Raw genomic sequence first — 21081 nt, forward strand, 5'->3', positions numbered from 1 at the left:
AAACTTAAACTTCATAAAGCATGGTTGTTGCTTTTAAACAAGTCCACTATGATAATTCTTATAACCAAATACAAGGTAGGGTGACTGCTATATGTACTTCACATTTACATGAAGTAACTTAGCTATTAAACTAAATTCAGTGTATTTTACAAACCTCAAGTAAAATCAAAATTATAGGTCCTCTCCCTCTATCCCCCATCCCTCTTAAAACTTCAAATCAATCTCTGTGGCTCTTTTCGAGATAATGATATGTAGATATACTGTTGGGTACACATGGTTTCTTTAAGTCTATATTGCTACTTCCCTGGGAAGAGATTTTTGTCCAACAAGGACTCATGATCCCAAAATTTTAAAACAGATAAGAGACCAGAATATTTAGAGTGTTACCCTCTACCACATTCCCCAAGTCAGGATTTACCTTGCTACTTAACCATGCATAGAAAAGTTCCATAGCTGCTATATTGGTGATTTACCAAGCCATTTCTGAGGTGAGGCAGATATACCCCTTTGATGACCTGTATTCAAATAGTGTTTTATTTTTACCTCTGCAACCTTCTTCAAGGCAAAATTTTAGTTCCACAAGACCCCCTATCCTCCCAATGCTCTGGAAGTATCAACTTGATTCTCCATGCCATTCCTGAGATATTGTAGAGGATTTAAGTGCTCAGTACACATAGTATCTTTCCATTTTTATGGTACTTGGTATTAACCAAGTGACATATAGCAATCACAAATTTTGTTGGTCTGTTGGTCCTGGTTTTGCTACTTTAGGAACTTCCAGGTAAGCTAAGACGATGAAATTTGGCAGGCCTATCAGGGGCCAGACCAGATTAAATTAGAAATAGTCATTTTTCCGATTTGACCATCTGGGGGGAAGTGGGGGGCCTGTTAATTCAGAAAAAATTGAAATATTTTCAACTTATGAACAGTTGATCAGATCTTAATGAAATTTGATGTTTGGTAGGATGTCGTGTCTCAGAGCTGTTATTTTAAATCCCGACCGGATCTGGTGACATTGGGGGGCGACTATGGGAGGGGGAACCTGAAATCTTGGAAAACACAGAGTGGAGGGATTGGGATGAAACTTGGTGGGAAAAGTAAGCACAAGTCCTAGATACTTGATTGACATAACCGGAATGGATCTGCTCTCTTTGGGGTAGTTGGGGGGGGGGGGGTTAATTCCAAAAAATGAAGTATTTTTAGCTTATGAACAGGTGATTGGATTTCAATGAAATTTAATATTTAGAAGGATATCGTGTCTCGGAGCTCTTATGTTAAATCCCGACCGGTTCTGGTGACATTGGGGGGGAGTTGGGAGGGGGAAACCTAAATTAGAGTGGATGGATCAGGATGAAACCTGGTGGGAAAAATAAGAACAAGTCCTAGATACATGATCGACATAACTGGAATGGATCCGCCCTCTTTGGGGTAGTTGGGGAGGGGGGGTCAATTCTGAAAAATTAGAAAAAAACGAGGTATTTTCAACTTACAAACGGGTGATTGGATCTCAATGAAATATGATAGTTAGAAGGTTATTGTGTCTCAGAGCTCTTTTGTTAAATCTCATCCGGATCTGGGGATATTGGGGTGGGGGAATCGGGAGGGGGAAACCTAAAACTTGGAAAACACTTAGAGTGGAGGGATTAGGATGAAACTTGGTGGGAAAAGTAAGCACAAGTCCTAGATACATGATTGACATAACCGGAACGGATCTGTTCTCTTTGGGGTAGTTGGGGGGGGGGGTAATTCTGAAAAATTAGAAAAAATGAGGTATTTTTAACTTACAAATGGGTGATTGGATCTCAATGAAATTTGATATTCAGAAGGATATCTTGTCTCAAAGCTCTTATTTTAAATCCCAACCGGATCTGGTGACATTGGGGGGGGGGAGTTTGGGGTGGGGGAAGCTAAAATCATGGAAAACGCTTAGATTGGAGGGATTGGGATGGAACTTGGTGGGACAAATAAGCAGAAGTCTTAGATACGTGATTTACATAATTCATATTTGGAAGTACCTTGTAACTCAGATCTCTTATTTTAAATCTCAACCGGATCCAGTGTAATTGGGGGGGGGGGGGCAGTTGGGGGGACTGGAAATCTTAGAAAATACTTAAAGCGGTGAGATCAGGATGAAACTGGACGGGAAGAATAAAAACCTGTCTAAGATACGTGACTGACATAACTAGACCGGATCTGATCTCTTTGTTGGAGTTGAGGGGGGGGGGGGTAATTTTGAAAATTGAGGTATTTGTAACTGACGAAAGGGGTGACCAGATCTTAATGAAATCTGATATTTAGAAGGATCTTGTGCTTTAAAGCTCTAATTTTAAATTCCAACCAGATCCTGTGACATTGGGAAGAGTTGGAGGAAGAAACCGGAATTCTTGGAAAACGTGAAAACTGGGGTATTTTTATCTTACGAAAAGGTGATCGGATCTTAATGAAATTTGTTATTTAGAAGGATATCGTGTCTCAAAGCTCTTATTTTAAATCCCGACCGGATCTGGTGACATTGGGGGAGTTTGGGTGGGGGAACCTAAAATCGTGGAAAACGCTTAGATTGGAGGGATCGGGATAAAACTTGTTGGGAAAAATAAGCAGACGTCTTAGATACGTGATTTACATAATTGGAATTGATCCGCCATATTAGGGGGGGGGGTCAATTCTGTAAAATAAGAAACAATGACGTATTTTTATTTCGAAGAAGTGATCGGATCTTCATGAAACCTCATATTTAGAAGGACCTCGTAACTCAGATCTCTTATTTAAATCTCAACCGGATCCAGCGTAATTGGGGGGCAGTTGGGGGACTAGAAATCTTTGAAAATATTTAAAGCGGTGAAATCAGGATGAAACTGGATGGGAAGAATAAAAACCTGTCTAAGATACCTGACTGACATAACCGGACCAGATCTTCTCTCTTTGGTGGAGTTTGGGGGGGAATTTTGAAAATTGAGGTATTTGTAACTTATGAAAGAGTGACCAGAGCTTAATGAAACTTGATATTTAGAAGGATCTTGTGCTTTAAAGCTCTAATTTCAAATTCCGACCAGAATCTGTGACATTGGGGGGAGTTGGAGGGGGAAACCGGAATTCTTGGAAAACGTGAAAATTGGGGTATTTTTATCTTACGAATAGGTGATCAGATTTTAATGAAATTTGATATTTAGACGGAATTCATGTCTCAGAGCTCTTATTTCAAATCCCGACCAGATCTTTTGACATTGGGGGGAGTTTGAGGGGGAAACCTTGGAAAACACTTGGAGTGGAGGAATCGGGATGAAGCTTGGTGGATAGAATAAGCAAATGTCCTTGATACGTGATTGACGGAACCGTACTGGATTCGTTCTCTTTGGGGGAGTTGGGGGTAGAGGCTCAGTAATTTGGCGAGTTTGGTGCTTCTGGACGTGCTAGGACGATGAAAATTGGTAGGCGTGTCAGGGAGCTGCACAAATTCACTTGATAAAGTCTTTTTCCCAGATTCGACCATCTGGGGCGCGAAAGGGAGAGGAAAAATTAGAAATAAATTAGGTATTAATAACTTACGATTGGCTGATCGGATCTTAATGAATTTTGATATTTAGAAGGACATCGTGACTCAGAGCTCTTATTTTAAATCCTGACCGGCATTAAGCCTCTTATTTTCCTTTGAAATCAATCTATTGATTCATAGTATTTTGTTAGAGTTCATACCATATGATCTCTTGGCTCTTAGCTCTTCTTGCCTCGTCACAAGTGCCATATGAGCTCTTAGCTCTTGTTTAGGCTGTAATAAGAATAATAAATACAATAATAATAATTTATGAGAAAACTGCTTACAATAAGACAAAAAAAAGTAAAGAGCTGAAAGAAAAATTATGCTCAAAATAACATAGATACATATTCAAGAGGCACAGTTATTATCATTCAAACCTCAAGGAGGAATGTCATTACTAAGGACACATATTGATGCTTTTCTACCAACTGTTTTCTAATAGAGGGGCAAACAAAACAGGGTGCTTGACATAATTTCGTCCAAAACAAATGTGTTTCATAGATACAATGGAAGGCCCAGCACAAACTTCTGGTATTTAAATAGGTTTGAAAAATACAAATATCATCTGAGTTTGTAAGCCAATGGCATTCTGAGGAAATGTAGTAGATACCCAAGAGTGCTGAGAAAGCAGCTGAGAAAAAAACAAGCCAAGTTTTGTTAACTAAACTTAGACATGAGGGCTACCTTTTTCACAAAACTTTTATTTAACGCAATTCTCCCTTGTTGAGAGCCAATGTTATTTCCTATAGCATTGAAATATGTAAGGAGATTTCCTCCTTTCTCATTGGCTTAATTGAACCTTGAGGGTTGTGTCAGAATATCTAAAGACTATTGACTTAAGCAAACTGGCCAACTTAAGCCAATAAGAAAGGAGGAAATCTTGGATATTAAAAATAATTGTTAAAAATCATATCTTATAACTACAATCTTAAGAATCTTTGGGATTATTTGTCAGTATAAGATCTACCTAACTTGACCTAAACAGGTAAAGATAAGTATTGAATCAGTGGGATGTTACATAGTATTGGCTTTAGATATTTCATTGTGTAAATGATTACGTATTGAAGATTCATCCTGGAACAAAAATTTAAAACACATAGACTCTTCGGGGCGTGGGGGAGTAGGAGGTTTGATATCAGAGGTACGTTTAAGTCATATTAAGCAATATTTCTGTGAGGTTTTAGTGAAAACGTGTCATTTCTATTGCTCTATTAGACGAACTTGCATGATACATTGTGTCAGTTTAAGTCTAGGTGTGAATAAAATCACATTTTGAATGAGCATTAAGTATTGCGCTTTTTGTAGCAGAAGTTTCATTACTTACTACTATTACTACTACTAATAACTCACTGCAGCACTAAGCTGCCTGTGGCCAACACAGCTACGCATGCTCCTCCTCCAACCTAATCTATTCCAGGCCTCCCTCTTTACAGCCTCCCAGGAAGTTCCCATTCCCTTTAAATCTTTATTTATGACATCCTCCCAACGCAGATTAGGACGATCTGATTTCTGTATAGCCCCAGAGGGTTGGCCAAAAAGGACAATCTTCAGCAATCTGTCATCCTTCCTCCACAGAACATGGCTTAGCCATCTCAACCTCTCTTTCATTATAGCCCTAGAAAGTGGGATTGAACCACATTTTTAGTACAACTACTGTTTGAAATACAGTCAGTCAGCTGGGTACCCAGAACAATCCGTAGGCAATTGCTCTGGAAAACATCTAGTAAATTTTCATCTGGTTTTTGGAGTGCCCATGCTTCAAAGCCATATTTGACAACTGTCATCACTGTAGCTTCCATATTCTAATCTTGGTTTGAAGACTTATCTTTCTATTCTTCCAAACTTTTTTTTAACTGTGAAAAAACACCCTGAGCCTTAGCTATTCTACTTTTAACATCTTCACTGCTCCACCATATTTACTAATAATACTACCAAGGTAAGTGAAGCTGCCAACCTGATCAATCTTTTCATTACGCAGCGTCACCTTTTCATCTTCACTTATTCCTAGCCTTAGTGACTTAGTCTTCTTCACATTAATTTTTAAGACTATTCTAGCACCCCGACCTCGCAAAACCTCTTAAAATTCATTCATTTTGCTCACACTCTCATCTAAATGCTTAAATCATCAGCATAATCTAAGTCCAGGAGCGTTATTCCTCCTCATTTGATTCCGTGGTCTCCAATTGCCTTTTCTGTGCTCCTTAAGACGAAGTCCATCAAAATGATCCATATAAAGGGGGATAGAACACAACCCTGCTTAACTCCTGATTTAATACAAAACCAGTTGCTAACCTCATTTCCTACCTTAACTGCAGTTGTATTATTCTCATACATAGCACAATTCACTTTAATGTATTTTTCTGGTATACCTTATAAGGATAAGACCTTTGCTAATGTTGTTCTATTAACAGAATCGAAAGCTTGTTCATAATCAATAGAACTGAGGACCAAAGGTGTTTGACAACAGAGGGACTTCTCAATTATTAACCTAAGAGTGAAAACTTCGTCGACACATCCTCTACCTTTTTTAAAACCACACTGTTCTTCCCTTAAAACGTTGTCTACAGCATCTCTCAGTGTAAAAAAGTATCATATTACTAAGTAATTTGCTACCTACAGAGACAGACTAATGCCTCGATAATTACAACACTCACTCTTGTCGCCTTTCTTATGTAGTGGTTTAATTAAGGTTTTCCTAAAATCATTAGGTAATTCCCTTTTTTCAAAAATCATATTCATAATCTTCAGTAGCTTATTCCTAACCTCAGAGCCACCATATTTAAGAAGCTCATTTATCACACTATAGTTACCTGGTGCCTCAATTCTTCCTCACTAAACTAATCTTCCTTCACATCCAAGACGTCACAAACTTTTTAATTTTTATCTCTGTCTTTTCTTGCAACTGTATCTCGGTTTAGCACATTCTCAAAATTTTTCACCCATCTTTCTTTAACTTTTCCCTTATTGCTAATTATGGCCCCATTTCAATCTTTAACTCATTACATACACTAGTCATTATAAGAAAAGATGTCAATTTCACAATATGTTTCCTCACTAGTAAAGGATACACGCAAATGAAGAAAAAAGACTTTTCTTATTCGGCTTTTTCTGAGAGGTTTTAATGAAAATGCCGCGTTTCTTTGAGCCAAGACTATGCATATTCACACCATCACGATAATATGTGACTCCTCTGTTACAACGCTGTGATACGTATGATCATTCCTAAGTCGTTTTTCAGAATTTCATGATAAGAATCATGCTTTTACAACCATCGGTTTGCGTTTTTTCAAACCACCCCCTCGTAATACACCATGTCAATTCACGCCGCCTTGGTCCAATATGGCTGCCCCGTGACATCCCTACGATACATTTTATCATTCCTATGAAATTCTCAGACATTTTGTTTGATATAAATCATGCTTTAAATCCATTAATTCGTGTTTTTGCAAGCCATCTCCAACGTGATGCCCCCTATGGCTATTCATGGCGCCTTGGCAATATATGGCTGACCTGTGGCATCCCTGTAGTACATATTGTCATTCATAAGGAATTTTGTACAGATAGTTTCTTGATTAAAATTATGCGTTGAATCTAATGGTTCGTATTTTCCCAAACCATCCCCTCGATACGCCATGTCAATTCATGCCACCATGGTAATATGCTAGCCTTTGACATGCCTGTGATACATATTACCATTCCTTTGTATGTTATTGTTTTGTGTTTTTACAAGCCAATCTCATTACCTCCCTAGGTGTTTTCAGATTTTAAAAAATAAAAGTACATCCAATTCTGCTTCCCCCGTTTTGGCCCCCTATTACAGCGATTCCAGTTCAAATTCCGCTCCCCTGCTTCTTGACCCATGCTTACAGCATTTCCGGTTCCGATTCTGCTGGCGCTGATCCTTGTTCCTGTCCTAGTCCGGTTCCAGTCCTAGTTCGGCTGCACCGATCATGGTTCCAGTTCTAATCCGGCTCCACCGATTCTGGTTCCATCAGTTCTGGTTTTGCTACTTCTGCCCTCCGATTCTAAGGTTCCGCTTCCGCCACTTCTGTCTCTTGATTCTACGGTTTCGATTATGCCAATTCCGCTCCGAGTTCCGCCAGTCCCAGATTTTTTTTATCCCGCTGCCCTCGTGGTACTCTATCGCTCCTCGACGGCAATAGCTAGTTTATTGTACGTTTTCGAGTAGTATCATTTGTACATCGGAAAGATAAAAACTTACATCTTACTTTAAAAAGTGAAGTTGAGGTATTTCAAGAAAGTATCTGTTCCTGGTAAAGTAATCGTAGCATTAAATACAGATAAAGAGAACTATTTGGACTATGAAACAAGCATTAATGGGGACTTTATTGGAAATGTATGCGTGTGGTGTCATGACTTTAAGGTGTTAAATTCCTTTGAAATACCGAAAAAAAAAATCAAAATTACTGATGGTGGTGGATATGCGAATGTAACACTTCCAGAGATGATAGTGCTTAAAGAGAATATGAACCTAAAACTGTTAGTTGATGACGAAAGCCAACTTCTGCTACTGCTGCTGGTAACATGTTACCCGTCGATAGATCCTATCAAAATAATTCTGGCCTTAACAATCAAAATAAGACAAGAAGAAAAAAAGCCTACTAAAGCACCTACGTCATAATGCGTATCTTATTCAGGTGCTGAAATTGCAACCTATGCAAAAATAATGCTGTAATAGACCTTGAATCTGTAAGTAAAAAAAAGGGTATTGACAAACAATATTACAAAGGAATATAAAGATGAACTGATAAAAAAGCACCAAGCAAACATTACTAGTACCATTATGGGTTCAAAACATAGGGAAATAGTCATTCTTTGAGATGTTTAAAAATAATTTCTTAGAGTATGTTATAAACTTGCTCAAAACATAGAAAATGTCCTTCTTAGAGAATTCTTAGAGATGATATAAGCTTTTTAGAGATGAAGAGAATTTTAATGATATAAACTTGTTCAAAACATAGGAAAATAGTCCCTCGTAAAGAATTTTTGCAGATGTTTTCTTAGAGAATTATATAAACTTATTCAAAACATAGGAAATGGTCCTTCTTAGAGACTTTTTAGAAATGCTTTTTAAGGGAATTCTCCAAGAAGGACTATTTTCCTATGTTTTGAACAAATTTATATCATTTTCTAAGAAAACATCTCTAAAAATTCTATAAAAAGGACTATTTTCTTATGTTTTGATCAAGTTTTTATTCTCCCAAAAAACATCTCTAAAAATTCTGTGAGAAGTACCATTTTCATATGTTTTGAACAAATTTATATCATTCTCTAAGAAAACATCTCTTAAAATTTTGTAAGCAGGACTATTTTCCCTATGGTTTGAATAAGTTCACATCATTTTCTAAAAAAAACATCTGTAAAAATTCGTTTAGAAGTACTATTTTCCTATGTTTCGGATAAGTTTATAACATTGTTTAAGAAAATATCTCTACAAACTCTCTAAGAATGACTATTTTCGTATGTTTCGAATGAGTTTATATAATTCCTCAAGAAAACATGCGTTTATTAATACTATGCTTGTTTATTAATATACTTATTAATAAAATACTATTTAAGTATGTTTTGAACACTTTTATATGATGCTCTATGAAAACAGCTCTAGAAATTCTCGAAGTTGGAATATATTCCTATGCTTTGAACAAGTTTATATCATTATAATTCTCTTCATCTCTAAACAAGTTTTTATAATCCCTAAAAATTCTCTAAGAAGGACTTTCTTCTATGTTTTGAACAAGTTTATATTATTTTCTAAGAAAACATTTCTAAAAGTCCTCCAAAAATGACTATATCCTATGTTTTGAATAAGTTCTCTAATCATCCCTATAAATTCTCTAAGAAGAACTTTTTCTATGTTTTTGACAAGTTTATAGCATCCTCTAAGAAAATATATCTAAAAATCCTCCAAGGAAAACTATTTTCCTATGCTTTGAACAAGTTTATATCATTCTCTAAAGAAACATCTCTAAAAATTCTCTAAAAAAGACTATTTATCTTTGTTTTCAACAAGTTTATTCTATTCTCTAAGAAAATATCTCTAAAAACTCTTTCAGAGGGACTATTATCCTATGCTTTGAACAAGTTTATGTCATTATCCAAAAAAAGTCTCTAAAAATTCTCTAAGATGGACTATTTTCCTATGTTTTGAACAAGTTTATATGATTCTCTAAGAAAATATCTCTGAAAATTGTCTAAGAAGGACTATTTTCCTATGTTTTGAACAAGTCTATATCAATAAAATTTTCTTCATCTCTAAAAAGTTTCTATCCTCTTTAAAAATTCTCTAAGAAGGCCTTCTTTCCTGTGTTTTGAACAAGTTTATAACTTTCTCTAAGATAATATCTCGAAGTTTTTATTTTTAAGAATGACTTTATTCATATGATTTGAATAAGTTTATGTCATTATCTAAGAAAACATCTCCAAAAATTTTTAAGAAGGACTGTTTTCCTATCATTTGAATATGTTTATATGATTAAAATTTTGTTCATATCTAAAAAGATATTATCACTCCTCTAGGACTATTTTTCTATGTTTTGAACAAGTCTATATCATTTTTTATTAAAATATCTTTAAATATTCTCTCAGAAGGACTATTTTCTATGTTTTGAATACGTTTATATTCTTCTTTATGAAAAATTAAGAATTCTCTAACAAGGAGAATTTCCTATTTTTTGAACAAATTTACATGATTCTCTATTAAAAGATCGTAAAAAGTCTCGAAGAAAGACTTTTATCCTATGGTTATATCATTTTCTAAGAAAATTCTCCAAGAAGGAGTATTCTACTATGTTTGGAACGAGTTTATAACCTTTTCCGAGAAAACATCTCTTAGAATTCTCTAAGGAGTATTTTCCTATGTTTGAAAAGGTTTATGCCATTCCTTAAGAAAAATTCTCAAAGATAGGCTATTTCCGTATGTTTTGAACAAGGTTAAATCATTTTCTAAGAAAACCTTTTAAAAATTCTTTAAGAAGTACTATTTTCCTATGTTTCGAATAAGTTTATATAATTCTCTAAGAAAACATCTCTAAATATTCTTTAAGAATGACTATTTTCTTATGTTTCGAAATAGTTTTTATTCTTCCAGAAAATATCTCTAAAAGCCCTCTAAGAAGTACTATTTTTCTATGTTTTGAATAAATTTATTTCTGTCTCTAAGAAAACATCTCTTAAAAATTCTATAAGCGGGACTATTTTTCCGATGCTTTGAACAAGTTTATATAATTCTGTAAAAAAAAACCTTTTCCTATGTTTCGAATAAGTTTATATCATTCTCATTTGTAAATATCTGAAATTTTCCTATGTTTTTAAAAAGTTTATAACATTCTCTAAGAAAATATCTCCAAGAATCTCTAAGAGTGACTATTTTCCTATGCTTTGAACAAGTTTATATCATTTTCTTAGAAAAAATCTGTAAACGTTTTTGAGAAGGATTATTTTTTCTAGGTTTTGAACAAATTTTTATAATTATAATTATCTTCATCTCTAAAAAGTTGATATCATCTCAAAAAATTCTCCATGAAGAACTGTTTTTCTACGATTTGAATAAGTTCATCTTTTTATTTGTGAAAACATCTCTAAAAATTCTCGAACAAGGAGTGAACAAGTTCATATAATTAAAATTGTCTTCATCTCTAAAAAGTACTATTTTCTATGTTTTGAACAACTTTATATTATTCTCTATGAAAATGTCTCTAAAAGTTCTCGAAGAAGGAATATTTTCCTATGCTTTAAACAAGTTTATATCATTAAAATTCTCTTCATCTCTAAAAAGTTTATATTATCCCTAAAAATTTTCTAAGAAGGATTTTTGTCTTTTTTGAACAAGTTTATAGCACTCAAAGAAAAAACCTTCAAAAGTGCTCTACGAAAGACTATTTTCCTATGTTTTGAACAAGTTTATATAATTCTCCAAGAAAATATCTCTCGGAAATTTCTCTAGTAATGACTTCATATGTTTCGAATAAGTTTATATCATTCCTCAAGAAATATCCGTAAGAATTCTCAGGGAAGGACTATTTTCCTATGGTTTGAACAAGTTTATACAATTAAAATTCTCTTCATCTCGAAAAAGCTTATATTATCTCTAAAAATTCTCTAACAAGGACTTTCTTCCTATGTTTCAAAAAGTTTACAACATTCTCTAAGAAAATTTTTCAAAAAATTCTCTAAGAATGACTATTTTCGTTTGCTTTGAACAAGTTTACATCATTTTCTAAGAAAAATCTCGTAAATTTTTAAGAAGGATTATTTTTCTAGGTTTTGAACAATTTTATATTATCATAATTGTCTTCATCTCTAAAAAGTTTATATTATCTCTAAAAATTTTCTAAGAAGGATGGTTTTCCTACGACTTGAACAAGTTTATATTTTTCTTTCTGAAAACATCTTTAAAATTCTATATGAAGTACTATCTTACTATGTTTTTAACAGTTTTATATGATTATCTGAAACCATATCTAAAAATTCTCGAAGAAGGAATATTTTTCTATGTTTTGAATAAGTTTATATCATCGAAATTTTCTTCATCTCAAATAAGTTTATATCATCCCTAAAAATTCTCTAAAAAGGACTATTTTTCTGCGTTATGAACAAGTTTATAATATACTCTAAGGAAACATCTCTAAAAATCCTCTTAGAAAGACTATTTTCCTATGTTTTGAACTAGTTTTATATGATTAAAAGTTTGTTCACATCGAAAAAGTTTTTTGTCATTCATCTAGGACTGTTTTCCTATGTTTTGAACTAGTTTATATCATTCTCTAAGAAAATGTCTCTAAAAATTCTCTAACAAGGTCTATTTTTCTATATTTTGCTTAAGTTTATATCATTCTTTGTGAAAAACTTAAGAATTCTCAAAGAAAGACTATTTTCCTATTTTTGAACACGTTTTTATCATTCTCTATGAAAACATCTCTAAAATTTCTCTAAGAAGGACTATTATCCTATGGTTTTATCATTTTCTAAGAAAATATCTATAAAAATTCTCCGAGGAGTATTTTCCTATGTTTTGTACAAGTTTATAACATTCTCCGAGAAGACATCTCTTAAAATTCTCCAAGGAGTATTTTCCTATTTTTTGAACAGGTTTGTATCATTCGCTAAGAAATGGTCTCAAGAAATTCTCTAAGATGGGCTATATTCCTATATTTTGAACAAGTTTATATCATTTTCTAAGAAAACTTCTTAAAAATTGTCTAAGAAGGCCTATTTTCCTATGTTTCGAATAAGTTAATATCATTCCCTAAGAAAATTTTTGTAAGTATTCTCTAAGAAGGACTATTTCCCTATGTTTTGAAGAAGTTTATATCATTATAATTCTCTTCATCTCTAAAAAGTTTATATCATCTCTAAAAATTCTCGAAGAAAGACTGTTTTCCTATGATTTTAACAAGTTTTTATCATTATTTATGAAAAAATCTTTAAAAATTGTCTAGAAAGTACTATTTTACTATGTTTTGAACAATTTTATATGATTCTCTATGAAAACATCTATAAGAATTCTCGAAGAAGGAATATTTTCTTATGTTTTGAACAAGTTTATATCACTCAAATTCTCTTCATCCTAAAAAGTTTTTATCATCCCTAAAAATTTTCTAAGAAGGATTTTTTTCTATGTTATGAACAAATTTATAGCATTCTCTAAGAAAATATCTACAAAAGTCCTCTAAGAAAGACTGTTTTCCTATTCTTTGAACAATTTTATATTGTTCTCTAAAAAAACATCTCTAAAAATTCTCTAGGAGGGACTATTGTCCTATGCTTTGAACAAGTTTATGTCATTCTCCAAGAAAACACTAAAAATTCTCTAAGAAGGACTATTTTCCTATGTTTTGAACTATTATATATAATTCTCTAAGAAAATATCACTAAAGATTCTCTAAGGTGACTATTTTCTTATGTTTCGAATAAGTTTATATCATTCCTCTAGAAAATATCCGTAAAAATTGTCTGACAAGGACTATTTTCCTATGGTTTGAACAAGTTTATATCATTTAAATTCTTTTTATCTCGAAGAAGTTTATATTATCTCAAATAAATCTCTAACAAGGACTTTTTTCCTAGGTTTTGAAAGTTCATAACATTCTCCAAGAAAATATCTCCAAAAATTCTCAAAGAATCTCTCAAAGAATGTCTATGTTCCTTAGCTTTGAACAAGTTTATATCATTTTCTAAGAGAAAATCTCTAAGAGTTTTTAAGAAAGATTATATTTCGAGGTTTTGAACAAGTTTATGACATTTTTCGAGAAAATATATCTTAAAATTCTCTAAGGAGTATTGCTTTGAACAGGTTTATATCATTCCCTAAGAAAAAGTCTCAAGAAATTCTCTAAAATGTGCTATTTTCTTGTGTTTTGAACAAGTTTATATCATTTTCTAAGAAATCTCTTAAAAATTCTCTAAGATGTGCTATTTTCCTATGTTTTGACCAAGTTTATATCATTCTCTAAGAAAACATCTCTGAAAATTCTCCCAGTCTTTCTCTGACTTTTTGAATATTCCTGATAACCCATCTCAGACTCCAGTAGACCCCTATGAGCCTGATAGTAATATCTATGTCCCTGAAATTTCCTGTTTTCGCTTCTCTGACTTTATATTAAACATCCTAAACGTTTGAGTTGTTAGTCGACCTTAGAAATAATGGAAATATAACACAGTAATGCAAAAAAAAACTTTCATCGAAATAAAAGCATGTGGAATATCATTAATTAATGCTTTGAATTCATCTAATAAAATACTTCTTTATATTTTCTCTTGAGTTATCACATATTCCATTTCGGGGTGACATACAACTTTTACTAACCTCTCCATACATTTCATTGATATTATCGGGTTCATGGATTCTATCTACTGTTAAGCCCATGATGGCACAAGTAATGTTTGCCAGTGCTTTGTTTTCCACTAGTTCATCGTTATATTCCTTTGTGATATTGTCTGTCAATGCCATTTTTATTGTACTTTCGGTTTCACGCTCTATTACGGCATTATTTTTACATACATTGCAGTTTCTGCACCTGGATAAGATATGCACCATGACATTAGTGTTTTAGTAGATGTCTTCTTATGAATGCTAATGCCAGAAGGATGGTGATAGGATCTATCAACGGGTAACATATTACCAGCAGTAGTAGCAAGAAGTTAGCCTTCGTCATCAACTAAAGTTTCTACTTCGTGTTTGTTTGGTTCATTCCCCATTACGTAACAAACATGTGCTTCTTGGAGAAAATTAATAACACCTGCGTCTTGTGGGAGTCGCCGTTAAACTTCTTCGTGAACTTAAATCATTAAGGAAGAAAAGAGTAGTGGATATGACTCGGTTTTAAACAATTGAGGCATTACTACTCACCGTGTCTTTTATTTAGTTTAAAATCCTCCTCAATGCTGCTTGAAAGTTTCAACTTGATACCTTTTGTTGTCTCTGAAATATTGCAGATAATCACTTGTGATTTAGTTCAACATCCTCTTTAACATGCATTGAAATTTTTAACTTAATAAATTTGTTTCCGATATATTTTTGTATATGTGCATTTGACAACCAGGATGCACGCAATATTTTGTGATTTAACTCAAAATCTTCCTCAACACCCTCTGAAGTTTTCGGCTTAATAGTCTTAGCCATTATTGAGATATTGCAGATACATTTTGAACACCTGGATGCATTTAGTGTCTTCAGATTTACCTCAACATCCCCTTGGAGATGCACTGAAAGTTTCTGCTTAATCCTCTTTGTAGTTTTTGAGGTATCGTAGATACAACATTTTGGCTACCTGAATTACATAATGTCTTTGGATTTAGTCTGATATCCTCCTCAACATGCCCTGAATGGTTCAGTGTAATATCTTAGCCGTTCCTGAGATATTGCAGGTACGCCTTTTGACAATCTTGAATACAGTTTTATGCCGTTCCTGAAATTTGACAACCTGCATACACATAGTGTCTTTGATTTAATTCAATTTCCCCTGAAGATGCCTGAAAATTTCACCTTAATACCCTTAGACATAGTATTAACAGTTGTTGTAGTAGGAGTGGCAGAAGTACTAGTTGTAGTAGTGCGCATTTATAAACTTTTGGTAAGTTGAACTCCTCCTTAATCATGCCATGAAAGTTTCAGCTTAATATCCTAAGCCGTTCCTAAAATACTGCTGATACGTCGCTTTGACAACCTGCACGTACATAGCGTTTGTTTTGATTTGGTTCAACACTCCCCTCAACATTCTCTGAAAGCTTCAGATTAGCCCCCTTAGTATTTCTGGAGATCCAGCATCAAACACACCTCCTTTCCAATGAAAGGGAGAGGTTTTAAAAGTGAAAGGTAAGACATGTTCAACTTTCTATGAAAATTTATCTATTAAAGCTGTTTCAAAAGAATTGAAAAATGTATCAATTAAAGTTGTATTAAATGTAGAATATTTTAACCTTTTAGACTAGAATCGTGTCACCCTGCCCACAGGCACATGTTTTAGATGTATCGGTCATTCTGACTGTATTGAGATTGCACAATGACGAATTAGAGGTATGTATGGGCATATGGGACGCATAAGGCCTCGGTAGGGTGGCAGGTGACTGTTTGATTGGCTTCTGTACCTAGAAAGGCCACGCGAACCTTCAATTCATGACTGAATGATTCCTATCCCAAGTTCTTAGGACCATCGATTCAACATAATGAGGCAAAAAGAAAATTTACTTGGAATTTACCTCACTCTTTACGAAGTTAATGCCATGTCATGGACTATTAGTAAAACTAGGATGCCAAGTTCGCTTTGTGTTCTTCTTTTACGACGTGCTAACTATAAAACTGGTCCGGTTTTGCAAACACTAACAGAAAACATTTGGAATTCTTCCATAGCTGATGACAGTTTAAGGAGATTATATAACTAAAGGAATACGTACATTCAAGGCAGAAATCTCTCTGATGGATTTAAACATCCTTTTTTATGGCACTTGGTATTAACCAAGTGAGAAGTAGCAATCGCAAATTCTGTCGGTCTGTCGGTCCCAGTTTTGCTACTTTAGGCACTTCCAGGTAAGCTAGATGGTGAAATTTGGCAGGCGTATCAGGGACCAGGCCAGATTAAATTAGAAATAGTCGTTTTCTCGATTTAACCATCTGGAGGGGTGGGGGGGGGGGTGTTGGGCCCGTTAATTCGGAAAAAATAGAAAAATTTAAGTATTCTTAACTTACGAACGGTTGATCAGATCTTAATGAAATTTGATCTTTGGAAGGATATCATGTCTCAAATATGTTATTTTAAATCCCGAAAGGATCTGGTGACATTGGGGGGGGGGGGAGCTGGGAGGGGGAAATCTAAAATCTTGGAAAACACTTAGAGTGGAGGGATCGGGATGAAACTTGGTGGGAAAAATAAGCACAAGTCCTAGATACATTACTGACATAACCGTAACGGATCCGCTCTCTTTGGGGTAGTTGGGGGGGGGGGGGGGTAATTCTGAAAAATTAGAAAAAATGAGGTATTTTTAACTTACGAACGGGTGATCGGATCTCAATGAAATTTAATATTTAGAAGGATATCGTGTCTCAAAGCTGTTATTTTAAATCCCGACCGGATCTGGTGACATTGGGGGGGGGGGAGTTGGGAGGGGGAAACCTAATACTTGGAAAACACTTAGAGTGGAGGGATCGTGATGAAACCTGGTGGGAAAAATAAGCACAAATCCTAGATACATGATTGACATAACCGGAACGGATCCGCTCTCTTTGGGGTAGTTGGGGGGGGGGTTAATTCTGAAAAATTAGAAAAAATGAGGTATTTTTAACTTACGAACGGGTGAGTGGATCTCAATGAAATTTAATATTTAGAAGGATTTGGTGTCTCAGAGGTCTTATTTTAAATCCCAGCCGGATTTGGTGACATTGGGGGGAGGGGAGTTGGGAGGGCGAAACCTAAAACTTGGAAAACACTTAGAGTGGAGAGATCGGGATGAAACTTGGTTGGGAAAATAAGTACAAGTCCTAGATACATGATTGACATAACCGAAACGGATTCGCTCCCTTTGGGGTAGTTGGGGCGGGGGTGGTAATTCTCAAAAATTAGAAAAAAATGAGGTATTCTTAACTTACGAACGGGTGATGGGATCTCAATGAAATTTTATATTTAGAAGGACCTCGTGTCTCAGAATTCTTATTTTAAATCTCAAACGGATCAAGCGTAATTGGAAGGGGGGGGGGGGACCGGAAATCTTAGAAAATACTTAAAGCGGTGAGATCAGGATGAAACTGGATGGGAAGAATAAGAACCTGTCTAAGATACGTGACTGACATAACCGAACCGGATCAGCTCTCTTTGGTGGAGTTTGGGGGGGGGGGTAATTTTGAAAATTGAGATATTTGTAACTTACGAAAGGGTGACCAGATCTTAATGAAATTTGATATTTTGAAGGATCTTGTGCTTTATAGTTCTAATTTTAAATTCCGACCAGATCCTGTGACATTGGGGGGAGTTGGAGGAAGAAACCGGAATTCTTGGAAAACGTGAAAATTGGGGTATTTTTATCTTACGAATAGGTGATCGGATCTTAATGAAGTTTGGAATTTAGAAGGAATTCATTTCTCAGAGCTCTCATTTCAAAGCCCGACCAGATCTTTTGACATTGGGGGAGTTGGAGGGGGAAATCTTGCAAAACACTTGGAGTGGAGGGATCGGGATGAAGCTTGGTGGATAGAATAAACAAATGTCCTTGATACGTTATTGACATAACCGTACTGGATTTGCTCTCTATGCGGGAGTTGGGGGAGGGGTTCAATGATTTGGCGAGTTTGGTGCTTCTGGACTTGCTAGGATAATGAAAATTGGAAGTCGTGTCATGGAGCTGCACAATTTGACTTGATAAAGTCGTTTTCCCAGATTCGACCATCTGGGAGGCTAAAGGGAGAGGAAAAATTAGAAAAAATTAAGCATTTACAACTTACGAGTGGGTGATCGGATCTTAAATTTTGTTAGAGCTCATACCATATGATCTCTTGGCTCTTAGCTCTTCTTGCCTCGTCACAAGTGCCATAGGAGCTCTTAGCTCTTGTTTTTAATATAAGATGAAAGCTTTTCGCCTTTGCAGACCTTGCTTTAGAAATATGTGAATCTTGGTGATTGGTATTTACAAAGATCAGATTTGCTATTAGTTCTCTGCAGCAAGGTCTCCTCGAATGTTTATTAGAATATCTACATAATAAACTAGTGCTTGTGGCTTCCTTCAAGAGTTAAAAATTTTCACGATTATTCCAGTAGTTTCGGTAAAATTTTAGATGTTTACCTCTTCTGAAGGAAACATTCTAATAAAATAAAAGTAATACCATTACTTTCCTTATTTTATGTTCTCCAAATATCTGGGTCGATTTTCTAACACCCCCCCAATATTTTCATATACAGCCCTAATACTATATATTTTTAATAACTATGAGTATCGTTATACCTCATAAACTCTTTGTTTAATAAAATAAATAAAAAACAAGTTTTTTCAAATGAAAGTATGGAGCAACATTAAAGCTTAAAATGAACAGAAACAATTACAAATTTGAGAGGGCTTCCCCCCTCCTCAATACATCACTCTTTACGCTGAAGTTCCGAAAATTTCCTCCATGGAAGGATCTTCTCACTTAGCACCCGCCAGAAACTCCAATCCCCCCACCCACGGAAAATATCTGTATTCTTCCCAATAGCCAACACTGTATGTAAACAGTTGGCAAAGTTTATAGCTTTTACCTCTTCTTCCGGAGGCTCTGGTGGGTGAAGTCATCCTCAAAACTTATTTATTAGATCTTTCTATAATGCTGAACAAAATGTCTCTGTTTGTCGGTCTGTCTGTCCCGGTTTTGCTACTTTAGGCACTTCCAGGTAAGCTAGGACGATGAAATTTGGCAGGCGTATCAGGAACAAGACCAGATTAAATTATAAATTGTCGTTTCTCCGATTCTGGGGAGTGAGGGGACGGTTAAATCGGAAAAATTAGAAAAAAATAAGGTATTTTTAACTTACGAACGGGTGATCGGATCTTGATGAAATTTGATGTTTAGAAGGATATGTTTCAGAGCTCTTATTTTAAATCCCGACCGGATCCGGTGACATTGCGGGGAGTTGGGGGGGGGGACCTAAAATCTTGGAAAACGCTTAGAGTGGAGGGATCGGAATGAAACTTGGTGGGAAAAATAATCACAAGTCCTAGGCACGTGATTGACATAACTGGAACAGATCCGCTCTCTTTTTGGGGGAGTTGTGGGGGGAGAAGGGTTAATTATGAAAAATTAGAAAAATGGGTATTTTTAACTTACGAAGGAGTGATCGGATCTTAATGAAATTTGATGTTTGGAAGGATATCTTGTCTCCGGCTTCGTATTTTAAATTCTGACTGGATCTGGTGACATTGTGGGGAGTTGGGGGGGGGACCTAAAATCGTGGAAAACGCTTAGAGTGGAGGGATCGGGATGAAACTTGGTGGGAAAAATAATCACGAGTCCTAGACACGTGATTGACATAACCGGAACAGATCTGCTCTCTTTGGGGGAGTTGGGGCGAGGGGGGGGGGTAATTCTAAAAAATTAGAAAAAATGAGGTATTTTTAATTTACGAAGGAGTAATCGGATCTTACTGAAATTTCATATTTCGAAGGACCTCGTAACTAAATTCTCTTATTTTAAATCTCGACCGGATCCAGTGTCATTTGGGGGGGGGGACCGGATATCTTGGAAAACGCTTAAGTCGGAGGGATCAGAATGAAACATGGTGGGAAGAATTAGCACAAATCCAAGATATGTGAAGAAAATAACCGAACCGGATCCGCTGTCTTTGGTGGAGTTGGGGGGGGAGTATTTCGGACAAATTAGAAAAATGGTATTTGTAAGTTACGAATGGGTGATCAGGTCTTGATGAAATTTAATCTTTAGAAAGATTAAATGTGCTTTAGAACTCTCATTTTAAATCCCGACCAGATCTGGTGAGATTGGGGGGAGCTGGAGGGGAAACCAGAAATCTTGAAAACTGGAAATCTTGGAAAACGCTTAGAGTGGAGAGATCGGGATGAGACTTGATGGGAAGAATAAGCACAAGTTATACATACGTGATTGACATAATTGGAACGGATCCCTTCTATTTAGGGGAGCTGGGGGTTGTTAATTTGGAAAATTTAGAAAAATTGAGGCATTTTAACTTAAGAACGGTTACCGGATCTTAATGAAATTTGATATTTAGAAGTAACTCATGCCTCAGAGCTATTATTTCAAATCCCAACCAGATCTATTGACATTTGAGGGAGTAGGAGGGGGAAAACCGGAAATATTGGAAACCGCCTATAAATGTCGTAGATACGTGATTGAAGTAACCGGATTGGTTCCATTCTCTTTGGGGGAGTTAGGGGGTGGGGTTCAGTTTTTTGGCGAGTTTGGATGCTTCTGGACGTGCTAGGACGATGAAAATTGGTAGGCGTGTCAGAGAGCTACACAAATTGACTTGATAAAGTCGTTTTCCCCGATTCGACTATCCATGGGCTGAAGGTAGAGGAAAAATTAGAAAAATTGA

The 21081-nt window shown here is 35.3% G+C and overlaps 1 protein-coding gene across 3 annotated transcripts in view; it reads left to right on the top strand.

The window, feature by feature from the left end:
* LOC136030305 (retinol dehydrogenase 12-like) overlaps positions 1–21081 on the top strand; it is an 86848-nt gene that overhangs the window by 1867 nt on the left and 63900 nt on the right. The gene's annotated exons all lie outside the window — the stretch shown is intronic.

The sequence above is a fragment of the Artemia franciscana genome, chromosome 8 (genome assembly GCF_032884065.1).
Source record: "Artemia franciscana chromosome 8, ASM3288406v1, whole genome shotgun sequence".
NCBI classification, from domain to species: domain Eukaryota; kingdom Metazoa; phylum Arthropoda; class Branchiopoda; order Anostraca; family Artemiidae; genus Artemia; species Artemia franciscana.